The following is a 21,838-nucleotide window of genomic DNA, read 5'->3' as shown; positions in this document are numbered from 1 at the left end:
CCTGGACGACCACGTCGACGCGTCTGGCTGGAACATCGACCCATCTGCAATTCCCTGTGTGAGTGTGACGGGCCCGAGTCTGGGCGATAAGATAAGACTGTCTAAGTGCTGCTCTGTGTCTCTGCGTCCCGATCATTGTATATACGTGTGGGAATAATTAAACCTGTGTTCTTCCTTTTCCATTCGATCATTCTTGTGATTTCCTCATTGGCTAAGTGTGGTACTAATAGAACCGCTCGAATCGGGTTCCACTACCTAAACTGCACGGACCACGTGGTACTCAATCCACTCGGCGTACCCAAACCACACGTGGCTCATGCGAGGCTTGCTTCCTCGCTTCTGTGGTGGCGCAGGGATTTAGGTACGAGCGAGACTTGGTCTCGAAACCCTACTTTGCGTTTTGCCCGGAAGCGGTGTTTCAAGTCTCGGTTCCGCCAAGCCCAGAAAGAACAAGGGGATTAATCCCCCCTTGGTGAGGGGAAGTAGGGCGGCGGAGAACCGTAACAATATATATATAAAATACAATATAATATATAAATATATTGTCACGTCTGATGTTCCCGTTAGAACAGGAACCTCAGCACCAAGTTAGACTCGGTAGATGGACCGAACAATCTTTTATTGCACCGAGTTCAATGAATTAGTTCTAACTTTACTGTTCTCCAAGGAGCATTCAATTTGGCCGAAATAATGACAGCACATACACACGGAAAGCAGAGAGATAGCTGAAACAGGTTTTCTAACCTTTTAAAGGGTTATTTGTAAAGTAAACACAGAAGAGGGTAACAAAATGCTACAAACAAAAACGGATCGAACCAAGTGAGTCAAATAGGCATCACAGATCGCACTAATGCAACAAAACAATTGTAGGCAAGACTTCCCTTGTCTGATGTGCAGGATGGATGCCAGAATAAAAATAGGCGACTTCTGGAACCAGGTGCGAGATGATTGCTCCAAAGAGCCAAAACGAGCATGAATAAGTTGGTGTTTGGTGTGGAATACCATTGACGATCCTCCTCCTCAACCAGGCCTCGTGGACTCCTTTGTCCTTTATGCGATCTCTTCCTGGTCTCCTTTTCGTCTTCTTCCTCCACACTCCAGAAACACATGGTGATCCCAGCTTAGGTCAATCCTGAGACATTACTAAGCCACATTTAGACCTCTCCCAACTCCGTGATCAGTTTTACTTGTCCTTCCACACTAGGCTTTTGTCATATCTGGCCTGAACACCCAGCCTTCTTCTTCTCCTTTGTCTCCAGGTCTCTCCTGTTCTCCTCCTGTTGGGCAGAGTTCTCTTCCCTGGTTCGCCTATAAAAAATAACTGCAGGATGAGACTTCTGTCTCCACAGCACATTGTGCCACCATGGACGACACACACGATACAGAGAGATCGTAATGACAGACAGATGAGTGTCTCTCTCATGAGAAGTTCGCGCCTACTATCCGCATCTACCACATGAGGTGTTCATACCCACAAATTAAAGTCTAACCTGTCTATAAATTACATACGCTGCCTCCTCAGTGTCACATGAAACAAGCGATTATATATATATATATATAATATATATATATATATACAGACTTGGCATTTAATATGGAATATTTTTTTGTGGGGGTGAACTTACTTTTCAAGATGTCTTAGAACCAAAAGTTCATTGGAATTATGTTGAAATTATTCTAGATTTTGTTAATGTGACCTTTAAAAGAAACAAAAACCACATTTGACATTTCGAAACAAATAAATTGATCCTTGAAAGTGATGTAAACTGATATCGAACTCAATTCATGGACAGTACTGTGTTAAACTTCTGTACGTTTTCCAGAAGTATCTCTTTATTTTGCACATTAGCCAAATTTTTTTTTAACAAAAACAAAAGTTAAATTACGACTGGGATTACGGACAGTAAAATTACAGTTCAGTACTTCGTGTAACCCCCCACGAGCATTCAGGAGAGCACGTACACGTTGAGGCATGCTGTTCACGAGATTTGCCAAGGTTTGGACAGGAATCGCTTGCCATGCAGTGACAATAGCCTGCTGCAATTCGCACACAGATGTAGGCTGGTGGTCCAAGTGGTCGATTTGACGCGTTAATTCTGCCCACAAGTTCTCTAACGGATTCATATCCGGGGACATGGCAGGCCACTCCATATGCTCTATACCACGGTCAGCAAGAAAGTGTTGGATCATGCGAGCACGATGAGGCCGTGCATTGTCATCTTGGAAGACAAAGTTTCCTTGAAAGGCTGCACAAGTAAGTGGAAGCAATGTTTCTTCCAGAATGGCCCTGTACTTTAACTGGTTCAGGTTTCCATTCAGAACAACCAGGTCAGTTTTGCCCCCTGCATGAAAAGCAGCCCAAACGTTCACCCCACCACCTCCAGCTTGGACTCTTGGCACAATACAATCTTGGTTGTAGGCTTCATGCACTTGTCTGCGCACTCGGACGTGGCCATCTTGACGATAGACCAGAAATCTAGACTCGTCACTGAAGATCACGTGATTCCAGTGTCCTGGCTGCCATTGCCGGTGCTCTCTGGCCCACTGCAATCGGCGCTGGCGCTGTTGTCTGGTCAGGCACGGCTTTCTCAGGGGACGCCTGGCACGATAGCCTGCTTGAACCAGTCGTTGGTTGACTAGCCTTCTGGATACAGGCACATTTGTCAGTTGCTGCCACTCAGCCCTAAGCCGATTAGCTGACTTGGTACGGCCATTGCAGACTAACCGGTGCAGCTGGCGATCATCTCTCCTTGTGGTTCTGCGTGGACGTCCTAGCCTCGGTATTGGAGTAGGGTCACCCCTCTGAGCATTTCGTTTCAGGATCTTTGACACCTGAATTTGAGTGATGCCATACTGCCGAGCAATAGCACGCTGTTTCATGCCGTAATTTCGTAAAGCCACCACTCTATGACAAACAGCATTGTCGAGTTGACTAACCATCTCCAGAGGAAGCGGCAATAACTTTTGGAGACGTGCAGCAGTTGTTTTCCACTAATACAGAACGCAACAACCCTTGTATACCCGACTGTGAAGCCAGTCATCAAATGCACCTGTCCGTACATTTTGCCATGCCACCTGTGATATAATCCTGTTGTTGACTTCTTGCTGCGACAGACAATCAGTGACATGGTTCTTTTGACAAATAAATCACCAAAGTGTAAAATAAATTCACCAGATTGATATACTGAGTTAAGAAAGTAAACCCAAGTCAAGAAAAAATATATATTCCATATTAAATGCCAAGTCTGTATGTATATATATATATATATATATATATATATATATATATGTATATATATATATATATATATATATATATATATATATATATATACATATATATATATATATATATATATATATATATATATATATATATATATATATATACAGTATATACATACATGTATGGCAGGAAGGCCTAGATGCCTGAGAGGTATGTGCACTATTTTAAGCTGCCTCGCCTGGGTTAACATTTCGACCCAGCTACAAACTGTCATCCCAGTGTTTCACAAGCTGGGTAATTCATCATTGTGTGTGCCATCCTTCTGATGGACGTTAAACTGGGTGTCCTGGCTACCGGTATTAGTTGGTGGATCTTAAATATCCCAAGGTGTTATTAGGCGAGCTATCGCCAGCACCATGGTGAAATTCCAAATTGCTGCCCTAACTACTACTGGGAAGGCAATGGCAAACCACCCAGTATAACCCTTGCCATTAAACTACTGCGGCAGCTCAGACACCCTGTAACAGAGTCCGGTACATCAGAGTCAGAATCAGAATAATCCTGTAAGGGTACCAACTTCCTGTTTAGATCACAACTTCCTGTTTCGAATTCTGACCAGCAAAGATGAAATTACTCACTTCAATAACTGAGAAGCAGTTTATGGCTGGCATCAATGAAACTTTTTTCTCTCTACAGACAAGAGGGGTGTGAAAAGTTCCCAGCCTGCCGTTGGAATTTATGAATACTAAAATATTAATGGTGATTGTCTCATAATTTACAAGATGTTAAAAATTTTGTTTTTTTACCTTTTTGACAAGGAACATTTTCTGATAAACTCAATTAATCTGCCTAACAAAAAGTGTTAATTGAGTTTATATTTCTGCCCTTGTTTAAAAAAAAAATTGAAACTCTTTGATCTGTCACAAATGTACACTTACCATTGTCTAACCAGAAGTTCACATGTACCTCCAATGTTTAGGAACATTTTAGTCATGTGTTCTTGCGGTGCAATATCAGTTTGAAAATCCCATCCAACATGAAGGCCAGGAGGTTGGGTAGTTGGAGAGCAGGGGAATAGGGGTATAACAAGACCAATCATTCACTCCTGCATAGTCCCAACTTAAGGCCATGATCTCTTGGGCCAAAAATTAAGACTTGACTTTTTGGCATAATGTTGTATAAAACAAAAACAGGTTGTTGGTTCATCCTCTGAGATGTATACGTAACTCAAGGAACACTTTCATATTGATACAAACCACCTCCATGAACCGCTAGCCTCTGAAGGAAGGTTGGATAACGGTCCAATGCAATTCCATTCCATAACCTTATTTGATTGGATACTTGTTCCCTTGGTTGTGCGTTTCTGAAAAAAGACACCTTTACCAAACTGAGAGTCGCGTTAAATATCCAATTGCAAAGAAGACGAGCAACCGCAAATACAATGCATTGAATATGTGCTCTCTATCCTTTGTATAGCAAATTATAAGCTCTCCTTCAGACGTTTTTACTGACTGTGTTTGGACAGGCATGAGTGATTCATGCTGTTATCACCGCAAATCCCTGCGCGATGATGCCTTGGTCGGGCGGGCAGCCGGCCGCTCATTGTACGCCTATGTCTCTTGGCCTTAGCAGGAATGCGCTGCCTTCATTCGGAGCGGTTGCTCGTTCCATGTGAGCGTTAAAATGTTTGAACACGGAGGAAATCTCTGCCACGAAAACACCATGGACACTGGCAGTTTCAAAGCACTTTCGCTGCAAATCGTACAGCGGTACACCTTTGATTTTAACGCTAATAATGCACAAAGCCGGTTGCTTTGGAAAGCCCGCGGATAATACCTGTAAAAAGTTTTTGGGTGCTTTTGGAAAAGAGATTGAAAAGGCAGCGTGGGCAGAAGGGCTCGAGCCTGGGCACTCAGCAAGGCGAGCTTTCAGGTGGAAAAACAGGGCGTGTTTTCTTAGCGTCAACCTCGGGCAGCTCCCACTATTGTGTGGGGAAAAGGAATGGGTCACAGAGCTCGGGAGCTGCAAGCTTCGGCCAGGCTTTTGCTCGTGGGATGCCACAGGGAGCGAGAAAAGGAAGCCATTAGGAAGCCCGACTTTAGCCGTGATCCCACCGGTAGCTGTCTGGCTTAGAGCCCAAAATCTCTGACTTTGCCTTGGAGTTAGGAGTCCAGGTGCTCAGGTTGACAGCAGCTGGAGCAGCCAGCTGTTGGCACGCGTGCGACCCTGGAGAGAAAAGTGTTTCATGTAGAGCATGGAAAGCTGTTTAATTGGAGGGCTTAGAGGAAGGAATGGAGAAACTAGGGAGGGGGTAGGCTAATGCAGTTAATGGAGCTTTGAGTTGAAACCCAGGGGCCTCGTTTTAATTCCCTTAAGTTTCTTCAACTCTCATTTGGCCTTCAATTGCCTTTTGTTCTATGAGTGGGAGGGTAGTGGGTGGGGTTGAAGACGGGCTTCCCGTAGTTGCTGTGGCCTGCCAGAGGCTCAGTGTTCGAATGCTCTTGCGTTTACGGCAACTGTTGTCATCCAATCATTGTCTCAGTACCGGTGACTTCTTCTGGGACAGTGAAGATGAAGAATCTGCAATGTGTTATGATTGGTAAACTTTCATCAGAATACTCAAGAGGAACATAATAAACTATGTTGCACAATTGAGATTCTTCTCCAAGCTCATACACCAAGCAGTGTTCTGGCTGTGTTAAATATTATTGCATAAAAATTAAGAGCACGACCTTGCTGGAAACGCCTTCACAGTAAAACCACCAAATAAATTGGGATTTTTTTTTATTTTTATTTTTTTGTATACTGAATCGAGGCTCGTGAAAGAGCTAACATTTATTTCACAAACAAATCAACCAGACAAACAAAATATACAAAAAGAGGGAGTGGAAGACAAGATGGGGAGAGAAGGGGAAGCACACAACCACAACATTTCAGAGCAGGGAGAAGTGTGGGAGGGAGAGGGCTTGGGGGCAGGAGGCGTGGGAAGGGGAGAGGGGGGGGGGGGGGGGGGGAGAGGTATAAAACACAAGGGGACCGAAATTAGCGGGGGTAGAAAAGATCAAGGTTTTGGATGGGGGAGTATAAGAGATGGTGGTGAACAGCTGTTTTAAAGACCTGGAGGGTGGAGTGGGATTGAAGAGAGTGAGGGAGTTTGTTCCAGAGGCGGGAGAAAAGAGGAATGAAGGAGTGAAGGTGAGCAGAAAGTCTTGATTTTGGCAGTTTAACCATAAGAGGGTTGCAGGCAGATCTTGTGCGACCTGTAGGAATATTTGGGGGACAGAGCCCAGAGAGGGCTGGGGGGGCAAGGCCAGAGAGGAGTCGGTAAAAGACGGAAAGACCACCAACCTGCCTGCGGTGAGTGAGTGAAAGGCCCTTGGAGTTAGCTTCATCGCGGGAGATTCCAATGATTCTGAACGCTTTGGTTTCAACAGCGGGGGCGGGGGGGGGGGGGGGGGAGGGGGGTAGTAGATTAGGTAGGTAGTAGTTAATCTACTACCTACTACAACAGGTAGTATATTAACCGGAAAACAAACTTTTATATTCATAAACAGAAGTTATGATATATTTTTAGATGCAAGGCTCAAGCAACTGCTCCATGTGGACTATTTCATCGCTTCTGCAGCCACTAGATGTCGCTACCTGTGCCACTGATGCCACCGATGCAGGGTTTAATGTGTTTAGCTATCGGTATGGTTATAAGCTATGGAGTATAACATCATAGAGTGTGACATGTTAATGGATTCACATGTAGAGCACTGTTCATTAAGAGTTGTGTTGTAGCTGTGACTTGGTATGGTTCCGCTCTGAAATTCCAGTGTAGACTTGCAGGGCAAGGCTGATGTCAACCCATTGTTCAATATCAGCAAAAGTATCCCCTTAAGCAAGATGCCATGGAAATTATTAAAATAATTAAGATCTAACTAATCTGCTTGCATATGAGCAGTTGTGGTTATAGTAGATATTGCAACATTCCAGTATAGCGGATGGAAGCAGCAGAGCTGGACGCAACCCATAGGAAGTCCGCACCTCCGATTGGGCCACAACGAATAAAAGGCCAGGCCATCACACAAAGTCACAAAGAAGAGAGCTGAGGGAGCAGAGCGGGATATATGGTGAGTCAATAAATTACGCTACTTTTCATTCCAGCGACACACAGGTGATGGTATGCATGCCCGTCCCTCTCCTGAAATGTAGGATGACACCTCTTCATTCTGTTCTCATTGGGCGACAATCTGGTCTCACATTGGCAAATCATAATCTTGTGATGAGGAAGGTGATGCTGTTGGAAAGGTATGCATGCGAGGTACTACTTTGTCTGTCTGTCTTATCGCATCGATCACCTGTGTGGAGAAACTCATACGGAGTGATCGATTCATGGTGTTAGAAGTTAGATGGTATTGCCAATGGAATTGTCTTTAACCATGGCACCGTGCAAATGATTATCCAAAACAAAGTCAACTTTTGAAATGTGGCATTTAGGTGGGTGCCCAAAATGTTCACAGATGTCCAAAATGCCCAGTGTTTGGAAACATTACAGTAGTAATCAGGTGTTTTCATAATGAAGGGGATAATTTCCTGTCTTGTATTATGATTCAGCGGACGAAATATGGGTGTTCCAAAATGAAGTAGAATCAAAGAGTTCAGCATTGAGTGGAAGCATCCAAAATCTTATGTAGAGAAGTTTCAGGTCCATTAGTCTTTTGGCAAAATCATGATGGTGGTGTTCCACAACATGAACGGTCCACTTTTGATTTTATTCTAAAGGCAGACTGTGACCAGTGCAATGTACTGTGACCAATTCTGCCAATTGTGAAACGAGATTCACAGGCGTCATCCTGGTCTCCTGTCCCAGGGTGTGCTTCTTGCCAGAACTCACATCAGCCTCAGGAGAGGTGGCACCATTGCCAAGCTTAAATGTGAGGTTGTCCCACACCCGCTGTACAGTCCAGACCATGCCCTATCCGACTACCATCTGATTGTGCCCCTGAAGGAGGCCCGATGTGACAAGCACTTCACATGGCTTGATGGTGTCATTAAGGCTGTCCAAATATGGTGAAGCACCAACCGTAATGCTGCAGCCATCAGGAAGATGTGACAACTGCAACGACAACTGCATTGAGATGGGACGGACAACTGCAACTCACTCCTTGGGGGTGTTATGCTAAAAACTGGTCTAATTTATCAACAAAAAGAATTATATATATATATTTTTTTTTTTTTAAATATATATACAGGGTGAGTCAAAAGTAGCGCCCGATTTCTGTTTATATATATACAGACTTGGCATTTAATATGGAATTATTTTTTTTTCTTGACGGGTTTACTTTCTTAACTCAGTATATCAATCTGGTGAGTTTCTTTTACACTTTGGTGATTTATTTGTTAAAAGAACCATGTCACTGATTGTCTCTCGCAGCAAGAAGTCAACAACAGGATTATATCACAGGTGGCGTGGCAAAATGTACGGACAGGTGCATTTGATGATTGGCTTCACAGTCGGGTATACAAGGGTTGTTGCGTTCTGTATTAGTGGAAAACAACTGCTGCACGTCTCCAAAAGTTATTGCCGCTTCCTCTGGAGATGGTCCGTCAACTCGAAAATGCTGTTTGTCATGGAGTGGTGGCTTTACGAAATTACGGCATGAAACAGCGTGCTATTGCTCGGCAGTATGGCATCACTCAAGGTCAGGTGTCAAAGATCCTGAAACGAAATGCTCAGAGGGGTGTCCCTACTCCAATACCGAGGCCAGGACGTCCCCGCAGAACCACAAGGAGGGATGATCGCCAGCTGCACCGGTTAGTCTGCAATGGCCGTACCAAGTCAGCTAATCGGCTTAGGGCTGAATGGCAGCAACTGACAAATGTGCCTGTATCCAGAAGGCTAGTCAACCAATGACTGGTTCAAGCAGGCTATCGTGCCAGGCGTCCCCTGAGAAAGCCACGCCTGACCAGACAACACCGCCAGCGCCGATTGCAGTGGGCCAGAGAGCACCGTCAATGGCAGCCAGGACACTGGAATCACGTGATCTTCAGTGACGAGTTTAGATTTCTGGTTTGTCGTCAAGATGGCCGCATCCGAGTGCGCAGACAAGTGCATGAAGCCTACAACAAAGATTGTATAGTGCCAAGAGTCCAAGCTGGAGGTGGTGGGGTGACCGTTTGGGCTGCTTTTCATGCAGGGGGAAAAACTGACCTGCTTGTTCTGAATGGAAACCTGAACCAGTTCAAGTACAGGGTCATTCTGGAAGAAACATTGCTTCCATTTGCTCGTGCAGCCTTTCGAGGAAACTGTCTTCCAAGATGACAATGCACGGCCTCATCGTGCTCGCATGATCCAACACTTTCTTGCTGACCATGGTGTAGAGCATATGGAGTGGCCTGCCATGTCCCCGGATATGAATCCGATAGAGAACTTGTGGGCAGAATTAACGCGTCAAATAGACCACTTGGACCAGCAGCCGACCTCTGTGCGTGAATTGCAGCAGGCTATTGTCACTGCATGGCAAGCGATTCCTGTCCAAACCTTGGCAAATCTCGTGAACAGCATGCCTCAACGTGTACATGCTCTCCTGAATGCTCGTGGGGGTGACACGAAGTACTGAACTGTAATTTTACTGTCCGTAATCCCAGTCGTAATTTAAGTTTTGTTTTTGTTAAAAAAAATTTTGGCTAATGTGCAAAATAAAGAGATACTTCTGGAAAACGTACAGAGGTTTAACACAGTACTGTCCATGAATTGAGTTCGATATCAGTTTACATCACTTTCAAGGATCAATTTATTTGTTTCGAAATGTCAAATGTGGTTTTTGTTTCTTTTAAAGGTCACTTTAACAAAATCTAGAATAATTTCAACATAATTCCAATGAACTTTTGGTTCTAAGACATCTTGAAAAGTAATTTCACCCCCATAAAAAAAATATTCCATATCAAATGCCAAGTCTGTATGTATATATATATATATATTGTTACTGATCGCGGTTTAGGATGTTGTTTGCCGAGCGAAGGCTCCGCAACCGAACAGTTGTTCCCCGACTCACCCGATTCACCCAGAACTTTGGCCGTATCGCACCGCAGCTGCCCAATCTGGAAAAGACTAAAACGACGAAATGCAAAGAGGAAAAGGAATAAGATGAGAAGACGGACAGAAGAGTAATTGGATTTATTATACACACAAGCAAAAAGACAGCAGTCACGTTTATTTACAACACATAAGACGCAGGTGACACAGTGCAAATACTAGTTTATACAGACTTAATTAAATACCCAGGGACAAGACACACAGAACAAACTCACGTACACAAGAAGGGTGGAAAGGCAGGAGGTGGATGGCTGGAGGGAGAGGAAGGTCCAAGGGGGTCCTGCAGCACGATCAGCGCGTTTAGCAGCCGCCGTTCCTTCGCGGCCCTGCTCAAAACCGCCGTCCAGGCCCCAAGCGGCTGTTGGGTGTTGTTGCTGCTGTGGCCGCCACTTGCTTTGCCAGGACTCGTCTGACTCGTCTGGTCCAAACCCTCAACTCAACAACACTCTTGCACGTCTCCCTGTCCAACCACTCTTTCTCTCTTGGTCCAACCACTCTTTCTCTTTCTTGGTCCAACCACTCTTTCTCTCTCTTGGTCCACTCACTCCTCACCACCGACCACCCCACGCTTCTTGCGCGCGCGCCTTTATAGCGCCTCCGGCGATCAAGCCGCCGGCCTTCAGGACACGCCCATCGGTGTGCTCACCTCGGCCCTGGTTGGTCACGCGACCCTCTGGCTCCGCCCTTGATGACGACGGGCGGGCACGCCCCTCTTCCCCGACCCGAGCACATGTTCAATGGTGGTTTTGGAGGGGATGTAATTGGCAATCGAGGCTTGGCAATGACGAAAGGGGATGTGAAAGGAAATGGAGATTTTGGGGATGGGAATGAAAGGGGATCTATTCTCTTTCACTGGTGCAATGGAGTACTTCAATTAATGGGAGACACAGCCTTACCCTAAAACACAGAATAAGATATAACTATCGAACAGGGGTATTCTATTATTGGCTGACGTGTATGCTTGTGGACTAATTATGGGATGCCCTTTTACCTTTACACAGCTCCGGAGGCAGGGGGCGCAGAATAAACAATAATAATAATAATAAAGCACACAATCAAAAAAATATACAGTCCTCATATCCGCAACACTGCACCCTCCTCCTCTTAGGCACGACCCGGGCCTACAACTTTTTTTATTTAGTGTGACACGTAGGTGTAGTTCCCTCTATTTTTAACCTGACCCTGAGTGCGACAGTTTTAAAACATAAATAAATGTGTCCCGCTGCTCCATTGCACCCTGCCTAACAGACTTACGCCCACAGTTAACCGAATTGCGGAATGGTCTTCAAACTACACACTGACGGTGGGGAGCATTATTTACAATGACGCTATTTTTATTTACAAGACTAACCCAGGACCTGTGATTGTTCTTTCTGGGGGGGAGACAGTCTGCTCTGCATCAATGCACCATGAACGCACCCAAAAACGCACCAATACACACCCAAGCACCAATCGGTGCAGTCACCATTGTTCATCAATGTCCAATCAAAATAAAATCAACAACCCCTAACCCTGCAGGTGGTCTCTTGCTCTTCGGCTCCCTCTGCTGGTTATTATTATTGTCTTCCAGTTGTTGTCATTCTTTCATTTTCTTACTGGCGGCCTATTTGCAATAAAGTGTGCCCAACGTGTCCATTTTTATTTATTTTATTTATGGCCCACAGGGCCGACTACGTGTGGTTCACCTGTGGGGCATCGGTGCCCTGTGGCCAAGGTCCGCCAGCAAGATTTCGGGCCCTCATGGCCGGTTCCAGCAGAGGGGCCATGTCCCAACCCATGGGGTCCATAAGTGGTGCTCGGCCACAGACATGTGGTCCATAATGTGGTGCATCGATGCAGACAGCTGGTTCTGGGAATTCCGGGCGCACAATGGAGGACTCACGCACGCTCCCCTCGGCACCCAATGGCGCACAGGTCATGTGGGAGACAAAAGAGACAATTGAGCGAGGGGTAAGGTCACAAGGGTACACATCAATAAGGCAATGCAAGGCGAAATGCGTACGGAGGGCGAAGTGAGAAAGCTCGTCCCTACCGTACGTCACCCCCCTGTCACCTACACTACCCTTGCCCTTACCCCATATTTACAAAATCTACCCATTTACAAATTCGTCACTACTGTCACGTCTTCCCCATATTTCTCCTATACCAAATTCGTCTCCACAATCCCTCTACTTCAAAATTTGCCATCACCAAATTCATCATCAATCCTCATAAGGAGGAAGAGATGGAACATCAAAGCACAATGTCACACCCACGTCATGATGCGTCTCACAATCCAAACATTTGCACAGTAAAAAATAATCAAAACATGGCATGGTGTGGAGTACCTGTCACCTCAGGTGAGTGGATGCAGATGGTGCGAGGAGACTCCAATCCTAACTATCCTCTAAATGACCTTAACACACTTTACACTACCTGGGGTCTCTCCCTGCCAATCCATTGGCCAACTTACACTATGGGTTCTAAAAACCAATTCCCATTGCCCAAACTGTGGTGCTTCTCAATTTGGGGTCTCACTCCCCCGATTCATCTCCCGGTGCCCTTGCACAATTTCTGGGCTGTGACGTGTAGCTCTCCCAGCAGGTCTACCCACCTGCACACCTCCACCACTGTAGTTGCCACCCGAGCTTACCTAGCTCCTCACCCTAACCTAACTAACTGGGGAAGACCCCTCCTGGCTCTGTCACCCCACTCGGTGCCCTCTGGCACTGGGCTACCCGGGTCCGTCCTCCGGATCCTCGGGCCCCATCCACAACAACTACTACCGGCTCCCAGAGCCCACCTGCGGCCTCACCTGGCCGACATCCTCACAGTGGTGGAGTGCCCAAACCAACTACACACACTAACAGGCTACACGCCCAGCCATTTCCACAACACTAAGGCACCCATCCAATCACCATTCTTCCACCCGCACCACAGATGCCAATATCCAACCACAATTTACCTGTACCCTCTACCTAACACTTACACTACCCGCCCCGGGTATCCGTGATGGGGGTCCACTCTTCCCCCATTCACACCTTCGCACCATCCACTCCACTCCATAGTTTCCACCATACTCACTCCACTACCATCCATTCCAATACTCCATACCATTTATTCCATACACCTGTCCTCCATTCACCTGTCGTTGCACACCTGTGCAATCATACCTGGTGCCACCTGCACCCTCCTCCTCTTCCTGGACCAGTTGGTCAACACAACACACATCACCATCACTCACTCATACACTGCTCCACACACCTGTTCAGTTGCACACCTGTGCAATCACACCTGTTCAATCACACCTGTTCAATCTTCAAACACACGGCATCATCTCAGCTAACTACTCCCCTCTGAAACTTGCGCTTCCCAGTCGTCCCTTTTAACTATTGCGCTCCCACGTCATTATCATCCACGCTAATCTACCTACGTCCCCACTACAGGTATCCTTGTCACTAACTAACCTTAACGTCACCTAATGTCATCTTCGCTAGATCCCTACACACAATATCCTAACCCACCCGGGCTAGTTTTCACTGCCATCAACCCCATAAGCTAGTGCTCCTTTGCCCCCCCTCGCCGTGAGGGATGGTGGATTGCCCATCCCACCACATCGGGGAGGTCCCACTATCAATTTTGCTCGTCCAAATTCCAACCCATTCAAAAATTTCCCCTTTACTGCCAATTCTACCCACTATTATAAATTTCGTATCAAATCACTACCATCATCATCACAGTCCGCTATATCCTAGCCTCGGTGCGTCATGACATCATTAAACTCGGTTCGTAAAGCCGAGCAATGAATTCGGGTGGTTTGGTCGCCTGCAGGTTGAATCTGTCCGGCTTTCGGTTCAAGGGAGGTGGTTTGGTTGGACCGAGGTTCCACGCACCATCTCGGCGCGGCACCTTGCGGTCCCGGGCCCGATGGCTCAATCTCCCCCGGTCGGAACCCCGTCCCCACGAGGGGGCACCGTGCCGCTTCCTCCCACTCCCCCTTGAACCGGACCGGTCGCCTCGCCCGACAAAGCCCGGACTCGACCGTGCGGGGCGGGGCCAAGCCCGAATCGGCAACGACGCTTCGAAGAGAAACGACGCAGCTTCGATCCGCGCCGGGCCCTGCATCCAACAAAGCACGCCGCGCCCCGAGCGCTCGCATCGGCTATCCGTCGCCCTAACCGCTAACCCGGTTACCGTCGATGCTTCACTTGCATGCTCACACGCATACGCTACCCCTTTCACCCTCACAAAACCCGGCGTTCCAACGCCGTCCGTACATTCCACCAACGCACTCCCTGTTACAAACCACACCTCTCGCGCACACCTCGGTCCACACCTCTCCTCCGTTACGCCCTCCGTAACACTCACCATGGGCGTGCACTCTGGCATCCACCCACTAACGCGCTCAGATGGGCTCTCCCACACTCGCGCCATGACCAACTCAGGTGTGCTTCCTCGCACACCCTCAACCATTCCAAGCGTGCATTCTCGCACCCGCTCCACCACCAACTCACTCCTCGTGTCACTCTCACCCTCGCACGTACACTTCGTACACCCCGACGTGCATTCTCGCTCGCACTCGGTTTCACACTCGCGCTCCGATGTGCCCTCCCGCACCTGCGCCATCACCAACTCACTCTCCGTGTCACACTCCGTACACCCCGACGTGCATTCTCGCTCGCACTCGGTTTCACTCCCACACTTTATAACACACCCACTCGCCGACGCACACTTTTTCCTCACACGCGTGCCATTTCCACTCACACGGGACCCCTCACCAACGCCCGGATGCTTCCTCGATCCCAAGCGCGTGAAAATTCTTTTGTCGCCAAACATCCTCTTACAAAATCTCCCCGCACAATATACAGCACGTCTCACCTTCGGGGTTCTTCTTTCTCCCTGCACCAAAACCTGCAAACTTCCATTCGGGTTAAGTACAGCATCGTGATGTGAGCAGGGACTTTGTACATAATCCATTTCTCCCTGCAATTCCCGGGCTACCTCCGTCATCTCTTCAATTTTAATTCCCAGCACTGCTTTTTCTTTATTCACCTCGACGACCGTTGGCTTTAATAAAATTCCCTCTACCTCATCGGTCGCCGGCTTTTCCAAACCCCGTGTCGCGATTTCTACCCCCGTCATTGTACCCGTGCTTTCCTCCGCTTCTCTCAACCGGCGCTTCTCGACCCGCGTTACCTCCTCGTGCACCCCTGGGACCCTCTCGCCCACCATGCGGTCTCTGTCCCTCTGCTCCATATCGGCCCTCATTCCGTTCGTTTTTGTATCAATTTTGTTTCCCAAGTCATTTTTGAATTGCTCCCTCACCTCGGCCATAAGGGCCTCCATTTCAGCCATAAATGATTGCACGTCTTCCACCGTTGGTACAAAGTGCGCGGCTCTATTTGGTGCCGCTGTAACCACGTGCGCGAGGCCGCCATTTTGTGCGTCTGATACTCCCTCAACCGCCTCCTCATTGCTCCCCTCCATTTGATCCTGGATTACTCCTAACCCCTCCTCTAGCTCACCCACCGGCATTCGATCGCCTTGACCAGCCATGGCGCGATTTCAAAATTCGAGTTTTCCTTTAAAACAAAATCAAATTTCGGTGACTTTATAATTTTGACCAAATTTTTTTTTTAGATGTTTTAAAAAAAAATTTGGTTCGGGCCTCGAATCTCACTCCTCGACACCAATTGTTACTGATCGCGGTTTAGGATGTTGTTTGCCGAGCGAAGGCTCCGCGACCGAACAGTTGTTCCCCGACTCACCCGATTCACCCAGAACTTTGGCCGTATCGCACCGCAGCTGCCCAATCTGGAAAAGACTAAAACGACGAAATGCAAAGAGGAAAAGGAATAAGACGAGAAGACGGACAGAAGAGTAATTGGATTTATTATACACACAAGCAAAAAGACAGCAGTCACGTTTATTTACAACACATAAGACGCAGGTGACACAGTGCAAATACTAGCTTATACAGACTTAATTAAATACCCAGGGACAAGACACACAGAACAAACTCACGTACACAAGAAGGGTGGAAAGGCAGGAGGTGGATGGCTGGAGGGAGAGGAAGGTCCAAGGGGGTCCTGCAGCACGATCGGCGCGTTTAGCAGCCGCCGTTCCTTCGCGGCCCTGCTCAAAACCGCCGTCCAGGCCCCAAGCGGCTGTTGGGTGTTGTTGCTGCTGTGGCCGCCGCTTGCTTTGCCAGGACTCGTCTGACTCGTCTGGTCCAAACCCTCAACTCAACAACACTCTTGCACGTCTCCCTGTCCAACCACTCTTTCTCTCTTGGTCCAACCACTCTTTCTCTTTCTTGGTCCAACCACTCTTTCTCTCTCTTGGTCCACTCACTCCTCACCACCGACCACCCCACGCTTCTTGCGCGCGCGCCTTTATAGCGCCTCCGGCGATCAAGCCGCCGGCCTTCAGGACACGCCCATCGGTGTGCTCACCTCGGCCCTGGTTGGTCACGCGACCCTCTGGCTCCGCCCTTGATGACGACGGGCGGGCACGCCCCTCTTCCCCGACCCGAGCACATGTTCAATGGTGGTTTTGGAGGGGATGTAATTGGCAATCGAGGCTTGGCAATGACGAAAGGGGATGTGAAAGGAAATGGAGATTTTGGGGATGGGAATGAAAGGGGATCTATTCTCTTTCACTGGTGCAATGGAGTACTTCAATTAATGGGAGACACAGCCTTACCCTAAAACACAGAATATGATATAACTATCGAACAGGGGTATTCTATTATTGGCTGACGTGTATGCTTGTGGACTAATTATGGGATGCCCTTTTACCTTTACACAGCTCCGGAGGCAGGGGGCGCAGAATAAACAATAATAATAATAATAAAGCACACAATCAAAAAAACATACAGTCCTCATATCCACAACAATATATATATATATATATATATATATATATATATATATATATATATATATATATATATATATATATATATATATATGTATATATACATATATATATATCTATATATTGTTACGGGTCGCGGACAAGATGTTACTTTGGGCCGAGCGGATGGTCAACCGCGACCGTTACAGGATCCCCGATTGGCCCGACTCCCCCAACGTTGACCAGATCGCGCCACAGATATTCAATTTGGAAACCTCTAAAGCGACCGAAAGAGAAGGAAGAGAGAAGAAGACAGAGTACGGAGGAATAACAGGATTTATTATACACACAAGCAAAAAGAAGGAGCGATCAAAGTTATTTACAAGCAATGGATGGAAGAAGCAATCACACAGTGAATCGTTAGCTTATCTATGCAGTTTACTTAACCCCAGGACAACAATTAAGACAGACGACGTTCACACTTACACGGGGGAAATTGCAGGCAGGAATGGCGGAGGTGGGTTGCTGGAGAGGGAGGCAGGGTCAGGTCCCTGCAACCGGCAGGGCTGGAGGTAGCAGCTCCCACTCTTCGCGTTTTTGGCGGGAAAACCCTCGGTCGCGTCGACGCTGCTGATGCTGTGGACGTCACGTGCTGGCTCGGTCACACCTGCTCCTCTCCTTCTGGTGGAGCCGTCTCCCTCCTCTCAGCGCGTCTCTCCAAAGCTTGTTTCATCTCCAAGTACCTCTCCTTTTTGGAGCGTCTCTCATCTCTCATCTCACAGCTCATCTCTCCTCTCACAGCTCATCTCTCATGTCATCTCATCTCTCTTGTCATCTCATCTCTCATGTCATCTCTTCTCTCATCTCTCATCTCACAGCTCATCTCTCCTCTCACATCTGCCGAAGCAGTCCCTTCCAGTCGCTTTTATTACTCGGGTCGGAATCAAGCCGCCGGCTGCGAGGGCACGCCTACCGGGTCGCTCACCGCGGTGCTGGTTGGCTGTTAGGGCTGTCCGATTCCCCCTTTGATCATGACGACATGCCACGCCCGTGAGTTGGCGGCTCCTACCCCCCTCTTCTCCGAGATTAGCACATGGGCAATGACGGCTTGCGGGATTGAACACCACTCGCACCGCTTTTGAAAGGAACTTTGGAGAGCGGAGATGATTGGGGAAATTGAAAGGGGCCTACGCTTATTTCGTTTGATACAATGCAGAGTCAATCTAGTGGGAAACACATATTTAGCCTACATAGAATAAGGAAATAAGCTATTTAAAAAGATATATCGTGGCCTGTCTGTAGGTTCATGGAATTAACTAGGGGGACGTCTTTCGATCTTATTTACTCTACGAGGGCCAGTTAAAACACAGCAAACCAGTTCTCACATTCTTTACACTTTCCAAATTCGTTACAATATATATATATATATATATATATATATATATATATATATATATATATATATATATATATATATATATATATATATATATATATACAGTCATCCCTCGTTTATCGCGGGGGTTACGTTCCAGAACCCCCCGTGATAGGTGAAAATCCGCGAAGTAGAAACCATATATTAATTTTATTATTTTTATATATTTTAAGCCTTTAAAAACCCTCCCCATTAACCCTTCCTTTAACATGTCGAGGAGTTTCACCTTCTCTACGATATTAAGCATCTTCCTCTGGCGCTTAGGTTCAGTGCCAGAACCCTTCGAAGACGCAGAACGTTTACCCGTCATTGTAGGGCTTGAAACAACTACACAATTTTACAAAAAATGCACAAAAACACAACACCGCAGGATACTGAACAGCGTGCTCTGATTGGTCGCGTCTCATCCATCTGCCAATAGTGTGCTGCGTACGAAATCATCTGGGCAAACTAGCGCAAGCAACCCAAGCTTGGTTTTCCATACGCGCGATTCTTTGTCTACTCATTTATAATGCGTATTTTATTTCGATTTACTGTAATATTCTTTTAATATAGGTTTTAATTAATGTGTTATATTTTTTTAAATATAATTATTAAATTTTTAGGCTAGAAAATGCTTATTTTACCGCAAAAATAATTAAAATCTAAAAAAATAAAAATACCTATAGGCCGCAGAATCCCGCGATATAATGAAAAATCCGATATATTAATTTTACATATACTAGCGAGAAAAACCCGCGATGTACCGAAGCTGCGAAAAGTGAAGCGCGATATAGCGAGGGATGACAGTATATATATATATATATATATATATATATATATATATATATATATATATATATATATATATATATATATATATATATTGTTGCGGATACGGGGGACGGCACTCCCGTTAGCATGGGGGGGTTAATCCCCTGGTCCTGTTAAGCTGGCCGTCCGCCGGTCCTGGAAGTGTGACGTCACTTCCGGTCGGTGGTGAGTAGGGTTGTAAGCCCAATCCGTCCGACTACCTAATTACCACCACCGGCCGTAAGCGAGGAGATACTCCCACCCGGGCCGCAGCGTGATTGGATGCGCCGAGCGAAGCGAGCTGCGACTCGGGCCGTTAACAAAGGACTAAACCCGACTCCGAGCGTTGGCCGAATCGTGCCACAGGTACTCAATTGGGAAGGGACTAAAGCGATCGGGGGAAGAAGAAACCAAAGTAAAGGAAGAACAGATATTTATTAATTATGTACACGAAACCCGAAGAGGAAATGAAAGAAGGGCATTTACAAGGAGAGGAAGAAGCAGGTACACAGGGCAGCCTTAAGACAGTCTTATGTTACCATACGCCCAAACAGAACAAACAGACTCACACGAATACGGACTGGCAGGAAGGAATGGCTGGAAGGGGAAGAAGGTCCAAGCAGATGGCAGGGCAGGAAGGTCTGGGCAGATGCACAGCGTCGAGGTCCGCTCCAGTCCATGCTCCGGGCTCCAGTCCACGCTCCGGGATTGAGGCGAAACCCGGCGGCAGCTGCACGTATATTTTCACGCGGGCTGACAATGTGAATATATCGCGTAATGTCAGCGGACCCACTCTTCTGCCTCACGATCCTTCGCACTCATCTCCCTCTCACTCATCTGGTGAAGCAGTCCCTCGCAGCCGCTTTTATTGGGCGTTCTTGTATCCAGCCGCCGGCTCCTATGACACGCCTACCGGTCGGCTCACCTCGGCCCCGGTTGGCCGGCGAGGGCTCGCTGGCTCCACCTCTGATGGTGAGTTGATGTGCCACACCTTGTTCTTGTGTCCCGCCCCCCTTTTTCCTCGGCCTGAGACCGCATGTTCAATGGCGGCTTGGGGCCATCAAACAAACCAAGACAAGGGGCAGCGAACGCTGCCCTACCGCTACTGCACTTTGAAGAGCGGGAGATGATTGGGGAAATTGAAGGGGCCTATCTTATTTGATTAATGCAACGCAGATTCAACTATTGGGAACAGATCCTTAACTAAAAACACATAATAATGAGATAACTACAGAGAGGTCCTATGGTGTTCTACGTGTTGTACATGGACTAACTAGGGTGCGATCTTTAATAAAGCCAAATAATGGGGATATTTACAGGGGATTATTTATAAGGGAACATTTACCAAAATTTACAAAGTGAAGGTTCTAAAAACCGTGACAATATATATATTTCTGTCAGTTGATTGTTTGTTTGCCATTTGTATTACAGTGTACAAGAAGGTATAAATAAATGAATGACATATTTATCTAACCATATATTCAGGGGAAAATTATTACGGAAGTGTACCAAGCTGTTTTACTTGCAATTTTCAAAGTGCCCTCCCTCGTGATCGATGCACAATTGCAGCCGAGCAGGCACAGAGTGGCACACATGCTTGCAGAGTTCGATATCAATTTCTGCAAACTTTGCATTGATTTGAGCCTTCAATTCCTGAATGGTACGAGGCTTTTCACGATAAACAAGGTCTTTCATGAACCCCCAAAGAAAGAAATCTGGAGGTGTAAGGTCTGGGGAGCGTGCCGGCCACTCGATCGGACCGCGGTGGCTGATCCACTTTCCGGGAAAGTTTTCATCAAGCCCAAAGCTGATAAACTTTCGAAAGCTGATAAAGATAAACATGTCATTCATTTATTTATACCTTCTTGTACACTGTAATACAAATGTCAAACAAACAATCAACTGACAGAAATATATAATATACAAAAAAACAGAAATTGGGCGCTACTTTTGACTCACCCTGTATACAGTCACATGAAAAAGTAAGTACACCCCATGTAAAGTTTTGACTTTTTCAACATATTTCAACGTACAGCTATTTGATCTTCATTTCAACAATATTGAAAGATAAAGGTGATATAATATAACAAATATCATGAAACATTTACATTTTGTAGCCCATGGTATAATTTAAATAAACATAAATGCAAATTTCGCATATATATATATATATATATATATATATATATATATATATATATATATATATATGTATATATTGCTACAGTTCTGAGATTTGTACATATGACATCATTAAAGGCTAAAGGTTTGCCCCCCATAGTTAGTCCATGAGCAACACGTAGGCCCACTTAGAGTATTAGTTATGTCATAGTATGTGTGAGTATATGCCATTTCCCTAGTAATATCTGCGTTGTGTAAAGACATGAGCTTACGTCCCTTCATCTTGCGCCACCCTCCAGTTCCACCTATGGGCATAATCGATCCCGCGCCCCAATTGGCTGATCCC

Source organism: Myxine glutinosa, chromosome 7 (genome assembly GCF_964187855.1).
Source record: "Myxine glutinosa chromosome 7, kmMyxGlut1.1, whole genome shotgun sequence".
Classification (NCBI taxonomy): domain Eukaryota; kingdom Metazoa; phylum Chordata; class Myxini; order Myxiniformes; family Myxinidae; genus Myxine; species Myxine glutinosa.
The sequence above is the reverse complement of the archived record's forward strand: the minus strand, read 5'-3'. Positions refer to the sequence as shown.